The following is an 18235-nucleotide window of genomic DNA, read 5'->3' as shown; positions in this document are numbered from 1 at the left end:
GTAGATGTGATACTTAAGAAAAAAAGAAATGGTTGAAATTTTAAGGAATATTTAGAAATTTTGATAAACAAAAATGAAAACTCTAAATTTTATAGCTCAAATTATTTGTTAAATACAAATATAAAAATAGATTTAATGAGGTAAAGAGCTACCAAAAGCTTTAAGGGTATAATACATTGAAATTGTAATTTTAAAATATTATAATATATTCACAGACTTGAACTGAAAAAAAGGATAAAAACATAAGACAGGAACAGGCAAATTGTGATTTTTGATACTTTATTTGGTTTAATGGAAGCTTATTTATTTTTTATGTAAAGTTTATTAAGTTGTTTGCAATAAATTATTCCTTTAATTATGCTTCACAATTCTTATTTCAATTCAACTTTATTAATAAAATTATTAAGTGGAATTGAATATTTCAAGTGGAAGTATCTGACTTGCAATAATATTTCAATCGGAATAACTTGAGAATACCATTTGATGATTTGATCTAATTAACTGATAATTGAAAGAATGAAAGTTGCTTGCCTTCCGCAAGTTCAACTGTAGAAAGTTGATCCGTTCGTCCTTGAACAAAAGGCTGTTACGAACCACATCATGTTTTCCAAGTTTTGTAATTATCGGCTAGCGGTAGAAGTGCATGAAGTAATACGTGATGTGCATTTGTGTTGCAGACATTGACCTGCCCAGACCTGCCCTTCTCGGCGCGGCGAAAGTAATCAAGAGAGAACAGCCGGGGTGCGATTGAAGACGCCAATAAGGAAAACAAGCCCTTGACCCCGCAGACGCCGGAGCTGCTTGGTGAGTACCCGGATCGAGAACAGACTTTCTTGTACAATGTACACGTCGTGCATTGGAAGCGGCTGCACTTTTTATTAGGGGATAATGGCCATAATTCACGAGTTCCCCTGACAGATGCTACACCATTAGCTGGCGAGCGTTCAAAATATTTCACTCTCTCCAGTAGAGAACTGCGAACCGGGATTTTGCTGATTCTCTCCACATTTGACTTGAAGTCAACAGTCAACTGAAAATATTTTCGTCACTATAATACAAATTTTATAATTAATTTATTTAATTGCCAATCTAAAAATGTTGTAAAACATTTAATTTCTTGCTAGTGATGGTGCCGTTTTATCCAGCAATTTCTCTTTTTCTAATAATTTTTTTTCAAAAATTAAGTGTAAACAATGCATTTTTATCAATGCAGACAATTTAACATCAGTAATATTAATCTAATTCTATTTTATATTATACAAATTTTTATTATTATTTTTAATACATTTTTAATTTTTAAACATGAGGCTATTTTAAAATAAATAATTTTATTAACACAATTTCAAAATTAAACAATTTATAAAAAAAAATTGGTACATAGTTTTATCAATAGAATTAAATTTGATTTCTGCAAATAATTATGACTATATTGTAGAATTGTCAGATTGAATTATTTTTTACAACAAATTTTAACAAAAAGGAAAAATTAAAAACTGACATTATATGCCCTCTACTTGGAACCGTGTGGCTGTTCTCGGCAGCACTTTTACCACCGTCCATATTTCAGTGCCATATTTTACAATCTGATTTAACTTTCCGCGCGTGGAGATGAATGAGTCCGCATTATTTAACACCATCCATTATTTTTTGATTCGTTTTTAAATTTGTGTTTGTTCCACTTTCGGGCCTAAATTTTATCTGCTTTATAAACCCACAGAAGCTTGCAAATGAAAACCACCGTAAAATTAATTTATATTGCAGTTACCTCAGAACTCACTCTACGATATAAACTGATAGTTTCGAACAACTAACAAGCAGTTTTGCGACTGACAGGCTGGAAATATTATCAGAAATTGATGTTTACGTCCACAACTTGCGTTTTATTTTCATTGCGGTCAATTTTAATTGGCAATTAGTGAGATTGGGGTTGCGCATCTCGTTGAATATGCAACCCTTTCTATGCGCCTCGGGGTGCGGTTTCAAGGAGCATCCGTGTGTAGGCTTGACTGAATTGCAGAGGCGCATTCCTAGGCCTTCATTGTGCGGTTTGGGCCGAGGACGTGGTATGCCTTAATGAAGAATAACACGCGACGATCGGACGGATGCTGCTGCTGCGAAACAAAGCACGTGGCCAAATTAAATGTCACCGGGGTTGGGCGAAGCGTTTATGCAGTGAGCGAGGTCAATCGCCGCTCGCATTTATCACCACGCGTGGCGATATTGGACGCCGGCCGTGCTCTCACCTCAGCGGGCCTTTATTGCGCGCCACAAATCACTCAACAGGGAAAGGTGCCGACGGCAATTGGTCGGTTTTTCCGGCTGTCAGCAAATTTGCCTGCGTTTGGGACGCGCGAAATTGGATTTTTGGTGTCGGCTGTTCCGCCGGTGAAAGCGCGCAGGATAAAATATTGTCAAAGAAAGAAGAGAGTTGGTCTGAGTTGGTCAGCAAATAACCACTTTGATCGTGGCCAGTCAAATACAACGAGCAAATTTTGCTTCAATTTTCACTTATAAATTCTAAAAATTGTAGACTTTATTGGATTTAATTCAGAATGTCACATCAAAAACGGTTTATTTTATAAATCCTTTTCAAAAAGTTAATGAAATGTGTATTTACATTTCATAAATAAATTTCATTAGTTAAAATTTTGCTTTTTCATTGCTTTTTTTATGTAATCACTTATTTATTTTTATTTAAATGAACTTTTTAATTTTTATTTAATAATGTTGTGTTTTATTTATTAACATTTTTATCAGTCCAAACAGCGTCTCATTTTCCTAAACCAAGATTTTATTTTTAAATTTATTTTTGTACTTTTATACCTTTTATAAAGCTTTCATAAAATTTTCTTCTATTTATTTTACATATATTTCACTGAATTAAGATTTTGCTCTGCCCATCAAAATAATATCCTCCAAATCTAAGTAACCAATTTACTTAATAATCGAGCAGAAAACGAAAACAAATTTAATAAATCCGTTCAAATTTTTCAAAATCTCTTCTGTTCTTTCCAATTTACCCTTTTTCTGATAGGAAGGAACATAAATTTAGCTGTGAGCAAACTATAAGAAAGGAATCATTGTTTCTTGATATCCCAGCCTACCGGATTGAGGCAAGATTTATGTCCCAAATTTTGGCACTCGAGGGTGAAATATTCGGGGGTGCACGTTTGCACACTCGTTCTTCGGAAGTTCAGGGCCATTACTTAAAGGTCAAACGATGTAAATTTCTTGTTTGTTAAAAGGGAGAGTCTAGGCGGGGCGGCGACGGGGATTCATGCAAAGACGAACGTATCTCGCCGCACCCACCATATTGCCGTGAAAGCTCCACTTGGGCGATACAATAAAGCTCTCGAGGAAAAATGAAGAACGACAGCAGAAGCAGAATGAAAGAAAGTTGCGAGCTCTCCCCACTTTCGCACACACATTGCCATAAATTTCTTGTGCCACACATAAAGCGCATCGCACAATGGCCCTCGTATTACATAAATAAAGGACTGGGCGATGTGAAAATCGATTTCGAACGCGGCAAAAATTAATACCCACGTCGCAGCGAATAAAACAGAAATTGACTGCGGTCCAGCGACTGTAAAAACCGCTCGTTTTAATTTGCTTAGTTGGCAGGGAAAGTAGCAAAAGTCGGTTACAAAATGGTCCGCTCGCTATTTTTCTGCGACTGTCACTCGGCTTTCGCTTTTTGGCGTGCAGTGGGCGGCGGAAGGCGACAAATTTGTCTAATGGCTTGTCAGCCGGATTTTGGCAAATTACCTTCTATTTGCATGCACTGTCGGCGTGGTGTGCGCGTATGTAATTGGCTCGAGCTCAGAGCTGTTGAAAAACAAAATGACATAATTTTTATTATAATAAAAGCGCATTTTTATTTTTATTTTTGCTTACTATAATTTTCTAATCTGCAATTATAATGACTAAATTATGTATGATGTGTTTTATTATATTGTATACTTAAAATATTTGTTTTACTTTTTTATTAATTAATTTTATTTTGTATTTGTTATTTTAATATAATCCTTCATCTCATTTCATTATATGAAAATTAACATTTTGTTCTTTTTTCATCGAACATAAGCTCTTTATTCCCATACCTCACATCCCTGATAATCAAACTGCTCTTATCACTTACAGAGCAGAAAATTATTTCAATCTAAATAGCGGATCTACCTTTCATATCTTAATATAACTTAATCTAATTAAAACAGAAATATTAATTTAAATTTTTTGCAGGCGAAACAATTTTTTTACCCTCTCTTTTAATTCTACACAAATTAATTAATTACCTAATGATAAAAAATATGTCATTCAACATTAATTACAGACCATGCTACGCCCATTCTGATTTTTATGGAATTAATTATGCTTTTGTAGATATTTTTATATGAAATTATATCAATAAATTATTGCATGCACCACAAAATCCAAATATTATGGTAGTTTGCATTTTGTGGCATTTTGAATAATTTGCTCTCGTTAGCAACTTATTAAAACATCATGCGTTCATGCAAACAAATCGTTGTAGCAATAAAATAATCCTCTTTTTCACCAAAGCCTCCTGCTCTAATAAACTAATCCTCACATCTCTATCATTTCATATGTTTTATTTGCTGCGTCATGCATGGACGCGAATATGGAAAAGACCACTTTGCTACTGATTAGCGAAACAAAATGCTAAGGAATAGGATTAAAGCAAATCACACAGAGAGAGCATTCATGAATGAGATAATCAGTGGTTTTGTTAGGGAGAAAATCCTCATATAAATTCCATCGCTGTGGCTCGAACATTCGCACTTTACGAGTGGGTCGCTTCACAGGGCTCGGCACGCAGGGAGCAACAAAGTTTAGACGCAACGTCAAGTGGCAAAGTTGGCTCGTTTGCACCTGTGTGAGGTGAGAGGTCACACACACAGTAACCCTCACTATTAGCGAGAGTTGAAAATTCGTGTTAATGAGTGTAATTTTGCTCTCTGAACAGTGAAATAAATGATCTCCTGAAAAGGTTTAACGTATCGTAATATTTTTAAGTGCATTCTGTCTGCCGCAGAAGCAATCTTTTTGATGGATGAGTTTTTCTTTGTTCTTTTCTTTATGATAAACAAAGAATCTGAAGTCAGACAATATAAGTTTTACAAGCAAAGAAATCAATTTTCTAATCGTTGGGAAATTTAGCAAAAATTCTATACTTGAATTAATTTCATAAAAAGTAAGTGAACAAAAAACCATATAAAAGTACGATATTAATGAGGAAAATTTTGCAATGACTTAAAACGGCTGTTGGAAGATCAAAGGATTAAAAAAGTTCACTCATTTTCTCACAGAAGAGTGCAGGATTACTCGAAAAGGCTGCCGGTTGCCGAGGGCCTCTTCCATTTTAATAATGCGCCCTCTCATATGTGCCGTTTGAACTCGAAAAAAATCCTGGCGTTGCGCGGATAATTACAAAAAGTTGCACGCACAAGCTCAAAACAACCCGGACAATTGCTTTTTGCATCTGTTGCCACTTGCTTTGTTTTGCTTCTTTCTCGGAGAGAAAAAAAATAATAACAATTCTTTCAACAGTTTTTGCGTAACAGGTTAGCGAGGCACGTACTCGCAGGGGGATAATTTATTGCACAGCCAAATGGTGGCCTTGCTCCCTCTCGCAAATAAACAAAATGGAATTCACGGCGTGATTTATGCGGACGGCGTCCGAGGAACGCACGGTGTCTCTTTTGCCAGCAGTTTTGTTGGCGAAAGATGATGAGGAGGAAAAACGCTGCTTGTTCCTGGAGAAATAAAAACGTCGTCCCCGAGTAAAGTTGTTTGCCGTGAAAAATGGGGCATGAATATTTCCCCTGACGTCTAGTTGCTGCTTTCGGAGATCATATTTTGCCTGATATTGATTTTAACCGCCACGGAGCGTATGTCTTGAAGTTCGGGGCGGGAAAGTTTCCAACCGAAAAAGCTGAATGAGCTCGTTACGTGGGTGCGCGAAAACTTTTGTTTGGCTAGAGAGTTTGGTCTTTTTGCAGAGGGACATGGTCGTTGTCATGAAAGCTATTCTTGGGGCTGCTAAAGCACTTTTATTATCAACTTATACGGGCACTGCGCTTTATTACAAAAGCGAAAAATATCGTTTTGCAGTCACTTGGGTCTTGGATGGCTCGCGGAAAATATAAATATTTCCTCTAATAGTATAAACAGAAAAATAAATGATAGTTAAATTTTGGTGCTTGAAAAGTTTCTCTTTTTTTCTCAAAGTGTAGCATTGGTAATTACAAATTTTTTTACTATAGAAATCCCCAAAAATCATGACGGGCAATGCTTTTGGTTTGGATTGCCCTCGATGATTGTAAGGAAAACTTTGAAATAAAATTTCACTACACTGAAAGGTTCTACCCCTAATTTTTAACACAATATAACAACAAAAAATTAGTTACAAAAATAATTAGTATATAGTAAATTATCAATTGAAATCAATTAATACAACATTTTTTTTTTAAATTAAGCAAACGTGAAGCAAATCTTTCTAAAATCTAGAAATCCAATTTAAATTGGTTTTGATTTGAGGGCAGTTCAAAAGCCTAACCTAGCTCAGGACATTTGGCATGCCGTGCAAGTTAGGCTGGAACAGATCAGGCTTTTAGATCGCCCTCTTTATACATTCCATTCGTGTAATTTAACACTCAACAAAGTTAGACGGAGCCAAATTTATTAACCGAGGGATTATCAAGGAACATGGTGTGATGAATGAGTGCCATTTTTCGCAGCGGCCTACGAAGTTCGCTCCCCCTGTGCCACTTAAATTTCGCTAATTTATCTGCTGCAAATTAATCCAGCAGCGAGGCTGGCGCGCATAACATTAGAGTGCAAAAGTCGTGCGCACTCAAACAAGGCCGGCTAATTTGTAAGTGGCGCGAGGGATGAATACTTAATGTCGCCCGCAAAGAGAGCGATTTGTCACTTTTAATTGCACTTTCTCCTCTTTTAATTGCGGCCGATTGTCAAATTACTATGATAAGTGCGTGTAATTTGTGTGCTTTGGTTTTTTTCATCTCGCGGTGTTGTATTTATGCGCCTAGCTGGTGGAGTGCAACACGCGACACAGGCCATAAAATTATCACACAATAAGTCTCGCAAGTACAGCAGGCGTAGGCCATAAACCAATAAAATTACTCTCCATTTGGGGAGCAAACTTTGCTAATGGCACCGCCTCTAATTTGAGTTCCTACTCCAGAGAGGCAAGCTCGCATTACCATAATTTAGGTATTGGTGATCGAAATACCACCAGCAGGGGATGCATTTCTCTCTTCCAGGAGTAAATTATAAGATTGGTTTCAATTAAAATTTTCTTAATTATGAAAAAAGTACTTCAATATAAAAAAAAAACATTCTATTCTTTATTAAATAAGTTGTTTATTATTTATAGATTTTTAAATTAAAAAAAAAGAAGAAAAAAACATGCTTCTAATTTTATGGATTGAATTAGCTTAAATGATCCGTGGATATCAACTTTTACTAAATTAAATTTTGCCTTCGACGTTGATTTATATCATTTGATGCCTTTTTTAATTCCTCTAATTCATTTTAAGTTAAAAAATTATATAAAATTTATTTTTAAGTTAGCAATTTTGCTGGCCAGATTCATATTGGCTCTCACGCTGCGGCACAAAACCTTTCTCCATCTTTCAGTTCTGAAAGCAGAAAAAACTGTGAAGTAAAGTGTTCTCAATGTTGAGCGGCGTCCAAGAAATAATATTCGCTCATCCTCGCGTGGTGCACGGATGTTTCCATGAATGGAACGGAAAACGAAATGGAAAAGCGAATGGCTGGCTGCTAATGGTGCGACGGAGGTGGAACGAAAAAGTAGCCGGGCATAAATGAAAATTTGTGTGCGCGCGCGCCGGGGAAATAAATTGAGCTCGCTTTTTAGTGGAAAAAGAGCAGAGATTGTCAGATGAGAAATTTCGCAATTACCGAATTTATTACCCGTGGCGGGGCGCGCAAAATCACGACAGTAGTATCTGCTCGTCGTTCGCGGCAGGAGGTTGAAGGTGCTTTATCACCCCCGGCCGGGGGAGGTTGAATTTACGACCTGCTACATTCAGATCGTGCTGCGTGATTCTTCTTCCCGCTGGCAAATCGTCCTCCCTGAAAGTAAAATTTGACAAACTTTGTCTCATTTTATAAAAAGCAACTCCGTCTGCCTCCGTTCAATTTTTCCCACGCGAACTCGATTATTTTCTGAAGGAACGTCAAATCACTTGCATGAAAAGCGGTGGATGTTTACGGGAACGTGCGGAGATATTTATTTCCAGCACGTTCCTTGCTTGACTGCCTCCATTTGCAGAACCAACTAATAAAGAGTGTAATTCGATTACAGTCTGTCCAAATATTTTGCTACCCGAGCAGCATTTCCACTTGCACGGAAAAATGAAATTAGTCGGAGGAGAAAGTGAAGGGCTGTGAGGGCAAAAGTGCAGCGGAGCTCTCAGCAGAATAAACACATTTCCGAGGCGCGAGCGCTTCCTTTTGTTATCAAGAGTGTGCAGAGAGCACGCAAGCTCTTATGTGTTTCGGATGATCCTCCCTGCGGTGATCACGTGCTCCAGATATCAAAAATTCACTTAGTAGTTCAAGAAAAAAGCATCTTCTATTTCAAGTGGAGCCTTCCAGAGTGCCAAAAAAGTTGGAATATAATTTCCAAGCAAAAATCTGATAATTTTTATTTGCAAATTTTAGCATTAGGTCGTAAATTCACAATTCTGGCACCAGTTTTTGGAGGAATCTGAAAAGTTTTAACGAAATTAAAAGTCCACGGCGGCCGAGTGCATCGACCCGACGCTCCAGACTCACCACATAGACGAAAGCGTTGTTTTAATCGACTAGCGCTCGCTCGTGGACCGACAAACTAATAAATTGCGATTCGATTAGAGCGCAGGGTGTTTGCCTCACAAGGGAGAGTGATGATTTCTCCGTCGGTGGCGCAGGGGTGACGCGGCTCGACTACTCTCGCTTGGATGAACTTTACCGTTGACCTAGCTTGAAATAAGTACGTTAATTAGCATCAGTCACTTCATTAAATCGCAAAATTTATGTACGCTCTTCAGTTTTGAATTTATAATCGCTAAAATAATAAAATAAAATCCTGTTTAAAAGGAAAAAAAGAGCTTATAAATCCCTTCATAAAAAATCCCGTCTCGTTGAATTTACAAAATTAAATTACGCAACGCTCCTGTTAATCCTGTTGTGCGGGTTGCCGTGCCAGCCTCAAAGTCAGGATCCTCAATATTTACAAGCGCCCGTCGACCTCTTTTGTTGCGCCTCGATCAGATTTGCATCCCTTTTGTTGTGCTTTGTTCGCGAGGCGGCGGTATTAAGGGTTTTGATATGCTCTGTTATTGCAGGTTGTAAAAACGGGTTTCATCCCCGTCGCTTGCCGGGGTCACAGCCAGTGACAGAGAGAAAGAGCGACACAGACGGCAAAGTGCTGCCGCCTTTTGCCTTTTTTATCTCGGGCCACGCCGACTGGAAAACAATTTATTTCACCGCGGATGCTCGGATGTTGCTGGGCATTTCAAACAAAAGCCGCCGTAAAATGCACTCGAAGCCACTCTCATTAAATTCAAAGGCTTCGTCTAAACCGATATTCTTCCGCCTGGGCAAAAAGTGCTCCGATGCGAGAAGGAAGTCGAAGATTCAAAACGCTTTCTGCTATTTATCTTGGCCGCGCGAGCAAAAGGAAACGGACAATGGCTCGGAAGACGCGAGGGAAAATGAATTGTGCTCGGGACGCTTAGCCTTTTGCTGAGCTGCTTTCTCTGCGAAAGTGCAACTGTTCCAGAGGTCGACCTACATAGATATAGCAGCTGACAAAAGAGCAAACGTGTTTTTCCAGTTGTGTGCATTGTACCTGACGGAGAATTACTTTCTTAACTAAAGACATATGCTCGGGCAGCAGCACGTGTGCAAAAGTTTTTGTATAAAACGTTGAAAAGTGGCGTTGTCTTCCGAGACAAGGGAGCCGCCACTCGAAGATCAATTTAGCTTTGCAAGTGGAGCAGCAGTTTTTTCGTTGCCCGTCCAAAGAGTTCTGAAGTACTTTCTAAACGATTTCGATATTCTGTCTGTGTTTATATAGGGACTTTTTGCTCGTCTCAAAAGTTATCGCTCATGAAGTTTGCTACTTCTTGCACTAATTTGAAGAATAGCAATAATTTTTATTGCCTTTCTCCCATAACATTTTTCATCCGAGGTAGCAAATTTAACCCCAGGGAGAATCAATTCAAAAGTCTAGCAATGCATAATTAACTTATTTAGTGATTTCATAAGGAAATTATCCTTTTCTAATAATTAAATCCTTTTTTTGTGAAATGGTCAACCTGCTCTATTTACATAATTTGAAGCGCAAATTTTCAACGTAAATTCCACATAAGGCATTATTTTCAAGATCGAGCAACAAAAATCATTGCTGCACGGGGGGATCTTAAACTTGAAGGTACCTTAAGGCTGTAGTAACGCAAGTTAATCCAAAATTAATTGTAAATTAGTCAATTAAAGAGACAAAGAGGCGGAGATAATAATCAGATAAAATCCCAGCGTCGAGGATATTCTGTTGCAAGACTCTCTTTTTATGGAGTAGGAGACCATATAAGCCAGTCGGCGTCTGCACAAGAGCGAAATGCACTAGGCGCCAACGAGTGGCCCTGGCTGGAAACAGAAGACGCGCTGCAGCCAAGGGGCTGCGTGGCTGATAAGCTTGCACTCCTCCGCCAACCCCCGCAAGAGTGCATGTAATAAGTAGTCGCGGCGACTCCATTTGATTGAATACTATTGGAAAAGTGAAGCCATAAAGCTGGAAGTAACTCGTAAAATGTTCGTTGGTGCCCGAGCATGAAAACAGCTGATGCATTATAGTCGTGATGAGCTGGGACGGCGGGCGGTGCTTCTTTTTATGTGCATGTGCGTTGTTGAGGGGCGCTTCTTCTCTACGCAGTCGACGCGAAAGGGTTAATGACCGGAGAAAGAGCGCCAACCGCACGATTTTTTGCTTGAATTTCGAGAGAAAAAGTAGCGAAATGAGCGGATTATCTGGATGCAAATTTGTCTCGCGTGACAAAAAGAGGAGCGGAGAATTTATGAGGTGCTCTGTGGGACGCCGCAAAAAGGTTTACAATTTACATGTGGGAGGATTAAAAATTCAGATAAAATATTCTGAAAACACGCTCATTCATTTGAAATAGGGCAAAAATATTATTTAAAGATTACTTTGTACTTTGACTATCAAGTTTGTCTTTTAAAAATTTGCTGCATCCCTACAAATGAAAAAAAAAATACGTTTTTAATAAGGGCTTCTTGAAATTGCAGATTCTTTATTAAAATCAAAGCTATTTTTCAAAATAGTCTAAGTAATAATTCCCAATATGGAAGAAGGGGAAATTGATGAAAAGAAAAAGAACCGAACTTAAAATAATATAGTTATTTATTAAGATATTTTAATTACGCGTTTCAAAAAGGGTGTCAAGATGGAAATTTTCAATTATAATATCACTCTTACGCTGAGCTTAAATGGAAAAACATTTTAATTGATAAATTACTTTTAAGTCTCAGATAATTAAAAATTTACTTGGTGTAATAACATCAAGCTTTGTATTTTCATTAATCAGTAGTTCGATTAAACACTTGTTGCAATTTTGCAATTTTAGTGTTACCTTTGAACTAATAAAACCATCATGGGTGGAAAATATTAACATTAGAATACATAGTTCAATAAGGCGCTTGATAAGCTTCAAACTAACCTGACATTTTGCCCGATTGACTTCAAGTGCCCGATGGCACAGGAGTGAGATGATATTGGATATCGGAGCTAGGATAAAAATGAATTGCGCCATTATTGAATTTTAATTTAATGCAGCTGCAAGATTTAATGGCAAAGAGGATTTTGCCGCGAGCGATGCGAAATAAAAAGGACAGAAAACCAATACGTTTGTAACGGACGATCAAGGGACATTATAATAGCTTTTTTCGATTAGTTGCTTTTTTGCTCGCGGCTCGGATTACCCAGCGGAACTCATTTTCCATTGAAAAGGGTTTAAAAGTAATTGAGATATCCTGATTGTGAACTTGTTGAGTTCAAAGCTGGGTAATTTTTATTGGTGATGACGCCAGGCTTATTATGGCTGCGTTCTGGAGAGGAGACAGAACGCACCGTTTCAAAAAGGCATTTGAGTAATTTTTTTAAATTTTTCTTAATAAAACCTTTGAAATCCAGAAGTTATTTTAACACCAATTAGTATTGAAAGATCTCCCTTTATGTGCTCTTTTTCATTGCAAAAAAAAATATGCTATAAATAATGAGATTTGCAAAGAAAATATTAATTCTAAAATTTACATTTTAATAATTTAATTACTTTTGAGCACTGCAGATATATTCTTTTCACATTCAACTTCACATAAAGGAAACTTTCTCACATGCTTATTGATGACAAAATTATTCCTCTTGTTTTTTTTTACTTTGTTGTGACATGTTTCCTTTGAACTCACTCAGTGTAGTAGCTTAAGGGATTACACCAATTTCTCTTACTAAAGCGAACCAATTGTGAAGCTTCTTCCTCGAGAGGTTCTTGAAGATTCATGAAGATCCAATTTGAATAAATTACAATTCACCCAAAAGCTTAGCTCGGTTCATGTATGACAATTGAATAATTACAATCGTTGAAGTGATTGGCATGATGTCGCATTCAACTCATTGAGAATGGTTTTGGAAGCTGTTTTGACATGATAACAGGCACACCAAAGCTAGTGTCACATCAATGAGTATCATATCAAGAGTCGCATTATAGAAATTAACGGTTTCGCATTTCCGATTGAAGCTGCTCTCGGTTGTCAGAAACAGTCCTTTTGTCATTGCCAATTAATTAAAACGTCTTTCATCTTGCGAAGTAGGGTGTAAATGGAGCCTGAGAAGCGTTAAGATGGTGTTTTTCATTGTTGGATCAAACTTTGAATAACAATTATTTCGCAATCTACACTCCATAGATCGCATAACTAATTACCATAAAATCTACTAATTTTTAATGGCCTGTCTGTGTTAAAAAAAATTAAATTTGCATCGCAGACATTTAAGCTAAAAATTTGCAGGAAGAATTACGTTGATCAAATTTTGGACCACCTCATGCACTCTAATTGAAACAAAGACAGACGCACGTGCTCAGCAGTTTAAACAAAGGTGCTCACTTGCTACCACTGGCCACCATGAGGGACACTTTTTTTATACATTTCCGCACCTGCTGGTCGTATTTTTCCACTTCAGCTTCTCTCTGTTATCTGTGACTGGCACGTGCACAAACAAGAGGACCAGTGGTTGCCAAAATTGCTTTTTCTATTTTTTATGTAAGCACGCACACCTTCCATCACAGCAATTCACCAACGCTGTGAGAATTGAAATGACTACATCGCTCTTCGCTCACAGTAGGTTTTTCTTTTGAATAAACATTTATTCAACAGACTGTTCACTTTCTGTGTTGTTTTTTAGCCAAAAATTGTTTTGATTAGTCAAATTTCACGGTTACACCTTCCAACTGTGTGAAATTTCAGCACCTGTGCTTGCTTTTTTACTCTGCCATGAAAAAAACGTTGATTCTAACTCCACAATAAGCTAACACAAAAAGATATTGGGGGAGATTCAAGAGACTTAGCTCTCCCGGGATATCTTTTATCCCGGGATAAATCCAAAGGGATAAAATTTAGACCACTGTCCCGGGTTAAATATTTTTTGTCCCACCTTCAATTTTTTCTCCCCAAGTTATTGGGGGATATCTTTTCTACGGGATAAATATTTAACCCGCGCAGGATCATGGAAATGAGGGCAAAATTGAAATCCAAAGCTAACACAAAAATCTGTATCTAACTTAATTTAAAATTTCATATTTATTTTGCTCAGAAATTTCTAAAGACCTCTTCATCAAAGCGAAATTATGCAAGGATTTTTTTCTATTGAAATTTTTTGCACGTGAAATTTCAAATTTCTCAACTCTGAAAAATTAAAATTCTCAAGCTTATTTTTTTATTTGTAGATAAATTAAATTCGCCTATTTTTTTTTTTTTAATTACACATAACAAATAAAAAAAAAAGGAAAAAAATTAGTGAACGTGAAAAAGTAAAAGAAAAAAGAATTTGCTTTTCTTTCATCTTAAGGTTTCCCAAATATTTAAATACCTTTTCGTCAAAGTTAATTTGGGCAAATACATCTTTTTCGTATGGCTATCAAATCAAGTATTGAGCCAGTGGCTGGCTACCGGCTGCCGGCTGTCAAAAGTGCAACTGCAATGAACACTCAGCTCAGCCAAAGTCAAGAAAATGTTTGACTTGGTTTTGTTTATTTATTTTTTATTACTAGCTTGGAGTCGCTTGCAGTCGTTTTGTAGTGAGTTTGTAGTCAACTTGGAGTCGCTTGCAGTCGTTTTGTAGTGAGTTTGTAGTCAACTTGGAGTCGCTTGCAGTCGTTTTGTAGTGAGTTTGTAGTCAACTTGGAGTCGCTTGCAGTCGTTTTGTAGTGAGTTTGTAGTCAACTTGGAGTCGCTTGCAGTCGTTTTGTAGTGAGTTTGTAGTCAACTTGGAGTCGCTTGCAGTCGTTTTGTAGTGAGTTTGTAGTCAACTTGGAGTCGCTTGCAGTCGTTTTGTAGTGAGTTTGTAGTCAACTTGGAGTCGCTTGCAGTCGTTTTGTAGTGAGTTTGTAGTCAACTTGGAGTCGCTTGCAGTCGTTTTGTAGTGAGTTTGTAGTCAACTTGGAGTCGCTTGCAGTCGTTTTGTAGTGAGTTTGTAGTCAACTTGGAGTCGCTTGCAGTCGTTTTGTAGTGAGTTTGTAGTCAACTTGGAGTCGCTTGCAGTCGTTTTGTAGTGAGTTTGTAGTCAACTTGGAGTCGCTTGCAGTCGTTTTGTAGTGAGTTTGTAGTCAACTTGGAGTCGCTTGCAGTCGTTTTGTAGTGAGTTTGTAGTCAACTTGGAGTCGCTTGCAGTCGTTTTGTAGTGAGTTTGTAGTCAACTTGGAGTCGCTTGCAGTCGTTTTGTAGTGAGTTTGTAGTCAACTTGGAGTCGCTTGCAGTCGTTTTGTAGTGAGTTTGTAGTCAACTTGGAGTCGCTTGCAGTCGTTTTGTAGTGAGTTTGTAGTCAACTTGGAGTCGCTTGCAGTCGTTTTGTAGTGAGTTTGTAGTCAACTTGGAGTCGCTTGCAGTCGTTTTGTAGTGAGTTTGTAGTCAACTTGGAGTCGCTTGCAGTCGTTTTGTAGTGAGTTTGTAGTCAACTTGGAGTCGCTTGCAGTCGTTTTGTAGTGAGTTTGTAGTCAACTTGGAGTCGCTTGCAGTCGTTTTGTAGTGAGTTTGTTGTCAACTTGGAGTATTTTTGTAGTCGTTTTGTAGTGAATTTTTAGATGAAAGAAAAGCAAATTCTTTTTTTTTTACTTTTTCACGTTCACTAATTTTTTTTCCTTTTTTATTTGTTAAGTGTAATTAAAAAAAAAAAATTTGGCGAATTTAATTTATCTACAAATAAAAAATAAGCTTGAGAATTTTAATTTTTCAGAGTTGAGAAATTTGAAATTTCACGTGCAAAAAATTTCAAATGAAAAAAATCCTTGCATAATTTCGCTTTGATGAAGAGGTCTTTAGAAATTTCTGAGCGAAATAAATATGCAATTTTAAATTAAGTTAGATGCAGATTTTTGTGTTAGCTTTGGATTTCAATTTTGCCCTCATTTCCATGATCCTCACAAAATTCTGATTTGAAAAATTAAGTTTTTTGTTCATTGCAATTGGCCAAAATCTAAAAAGTTTGCGAGCATGTTGACGACCTTTTATTTACCAGCTGATTTGATTTTAGCGCGGGTTAAATATTTATCCCGTAGAGGGGGCTAAGAAAAGATATCCCCCAATGACTTGGGGACAAAAAATTGAAGGCGGGACAAAAAATATTTAACCCGGGACAGAAGTATAAATTTTATCCCTTTTGATTTATCCCGGGATATCTTTTTTCCCGGGAGAGCTAAGTCTATTGAATCTCCCCCATTAGGATAATGTGACTCTCTATTTCTTTGGAGAATAAATCACAAATTTAACGCTGAGCAGGTCACAATTAAATTAAATTTTCAGCCGCAACCGAATTCAAAATTTTGCATGTTTACATAAAATGGCCAATGAAATCATAATATTTACATATTAATTGAAAATAAAGCTGTAACCGACCGTTAATTGGAAAGCTAATAAATAAACATGTATACTCTGTCATTTAATTGGAAATACTTCCTGAGGTTATTCAAAATTATTCATGCTTTTAAATGAAGTATTTAATAATATTTGCACTTTTTGCATGTTCCCCGTATCTCGCGAATCAGTGAAATTTCCATTGTTGATATTTACGTATTTTATTTGCAGAGATAGTAACAGGATGGGTTGTTTTTCATTTATTATATCTCGTAAAAAAAGTGAGTCCGGCAGTTTTATTAGCGGAATAGTTAATTGTACTCTTTTAATCGCCAAGTTTAACAATGGAAATTCCCTTTCTGTTGCAGCCAAACCCACCCACGCCAGACACTTTCACCGAGCTCTAATTGCCACTGCTGGTAAGTGAATCGCACATTATTCCCGCATTTGCATTCTGGACTCGAATATGAATAAGTTAATTCGCGGAATATCAACGCACGCCTGCGAGGTTTTACGTTCGAATGGCATTACCATGATTTCGCAATGAAATTTGCATTCGCCTGTTAAATGTTCCGCGGAACTTCAAGCACCAGCGCGATCATTAATATTAATTATGGAGCCGAAACGCTCGTGTGGCTGCGAATGTATGTTTGGTTTTTTGCGTGTGCTGGCATGCGAGTTTGTTCAGTGCCGCATAACGTAGCGAGCAATTGCGAGAATGGCGTTTATTGCACGTCTCGACGTCGTGTCTGTTTCATACTAAATAAAAAAGGCCAGAAGAAAGTTCTTTAAGTCGGGATTGTTTTGCAAGGATTAAAGACATAAAAAAATAATTCTAAATTTAATGGTATCATTTAATTTCACTTTTACTAATCAAGAATAAACTTGTCGATCATTATTATATATTTTAAATTGATTAGAAAGAAATTTCTTTGATTTTGAGTCAGTAAATTTCTTAAATCCTTAGCTTTTTTTTGCATGATCCCGTTTAACGAAGAGCTTTTGATAATCGAAACAAGAATTTAGTTCAAAGTTTCCCGTAGGATCAATTTAAATTTTAAATTATATAAGATTGATTTCAATTTTTCAAAATGATTAAACAAGGAATTTACATGGATTTTATTTCGTGTAATATTTAAATCATGCCATGAATTTTGAGAAAATTCCCATGAAAAAAAATGATAATTTACAAAAACTCGTTTCTCCCAATGAAAAAATAAAATTTTTAATGTCTTTTTGAAAATTACATCTACAAACCAATAAACCAATTTAAATGTATGAGAAAATTATCATCAAAATTAACTGGGCCGTTGTTTAGCAAAAGATCCTGTTTAATATTTTACATACAGAGCTTAATATCCTGTTGCGTGCGAATTTAATATGAAAGGTGCAGGTGCAGGTCAATGCGGATCATAAAATAAGTCATAAAACACCCACCCAGCAGCAGCATAGCCAGACAATATATCAATTTGGATGTAAATTTCGCCGTCATAAAATAACCTTTGCGAATTTTGCGGAAAGCAATCAGGCAGGCAGAAAGCGAGAGATGTGCAGAACATCGAGCGCATCGATCTGCGAAAGTGAGAACTTAATGATCTAGAGCCGGCGGCCGCAATTTAAGCGTCGGACTTGCGATTAATCATTCCTTTGTTGACCGGCATATTTGCAGACAAACAATGAACACGCGGCCGCACTCACCACCCGCTGCTGATCAATAGGCCTCCCTCTCAGCAGCAGATGAGTCGCGCCCTAATTTGAATATATACGTGCTGCGTCTATACATACCTTCTACCCCTTTCTCGCCACTGCCACCAGCCACGTGTGTCTGTGCAAAAATGCGGTGGTCACGCAGCGCAAGTGACCACACCCTTCATTGCGGCGGCCGACTTTCATTTCCGGCCTGCTAGGGTCAGTGCCTCCGGCATGAGAAATGTTTGAATCAAAAATCAAAATATTGTGTAAAGAGGGATGAACAGGTGCAATTTATTTCTTGATGATAAGCTTCAGAGATATTTTTGTTCAAGCACCAATAATAATAATAGGTCTC

The 18235-nt window shown here is 37.2% G+C and overlaps 1 protein-coding gene across 3 annotated transcripts in view; it reads left to right on the top strand.

Annotated features, from left to right (window-relative positions):
- Positions 1-18235, top strand: part of LOC132201788 (somatostatin receptor type 2-like) — an 83463-nt gene that overhangs the window by 37044 nt on the left and 28184 nt on the right. For 2 of the 3 annotated variants that reach the window (XM_059628260.1, XM_059628259.1), the window contains exons 2-3: positions 678-804; positions 16557-16607. The gene's annotated coding sequence lies outside the window, so the exon portion shown is untranslated. The remainder of the gene's footprint in view (positions 1-677; positions 805-16556; positions 16608-18235) is intronic. The other variant, XM_059628261.1, reaches the window with a different exon arrangement.

This window comes from Neocloeon triangulifer, unplaced genomic scaffold (genome assembly GCF_031216515.1).
Source record: "Neocloeon triangulifer isolate White Clay Creek 2 clone unplaced genomic scaffold, ASM3121651v1 ptg000014l, whole genome shotgun sequence".
In the NCBI taxonomy this organism is placed as follows: Eukaryota; Metazoa; Arthropoda; class Insecta; order Ephemeroptera; family Baetidae; genus Neocloeon; species Neocloeon triangulifer.
The sequence above is the reverse complement of the archived record's forward strand: the minus strand, read 5'-3'. Positions and strand labels throughout refer to the sequence as shown.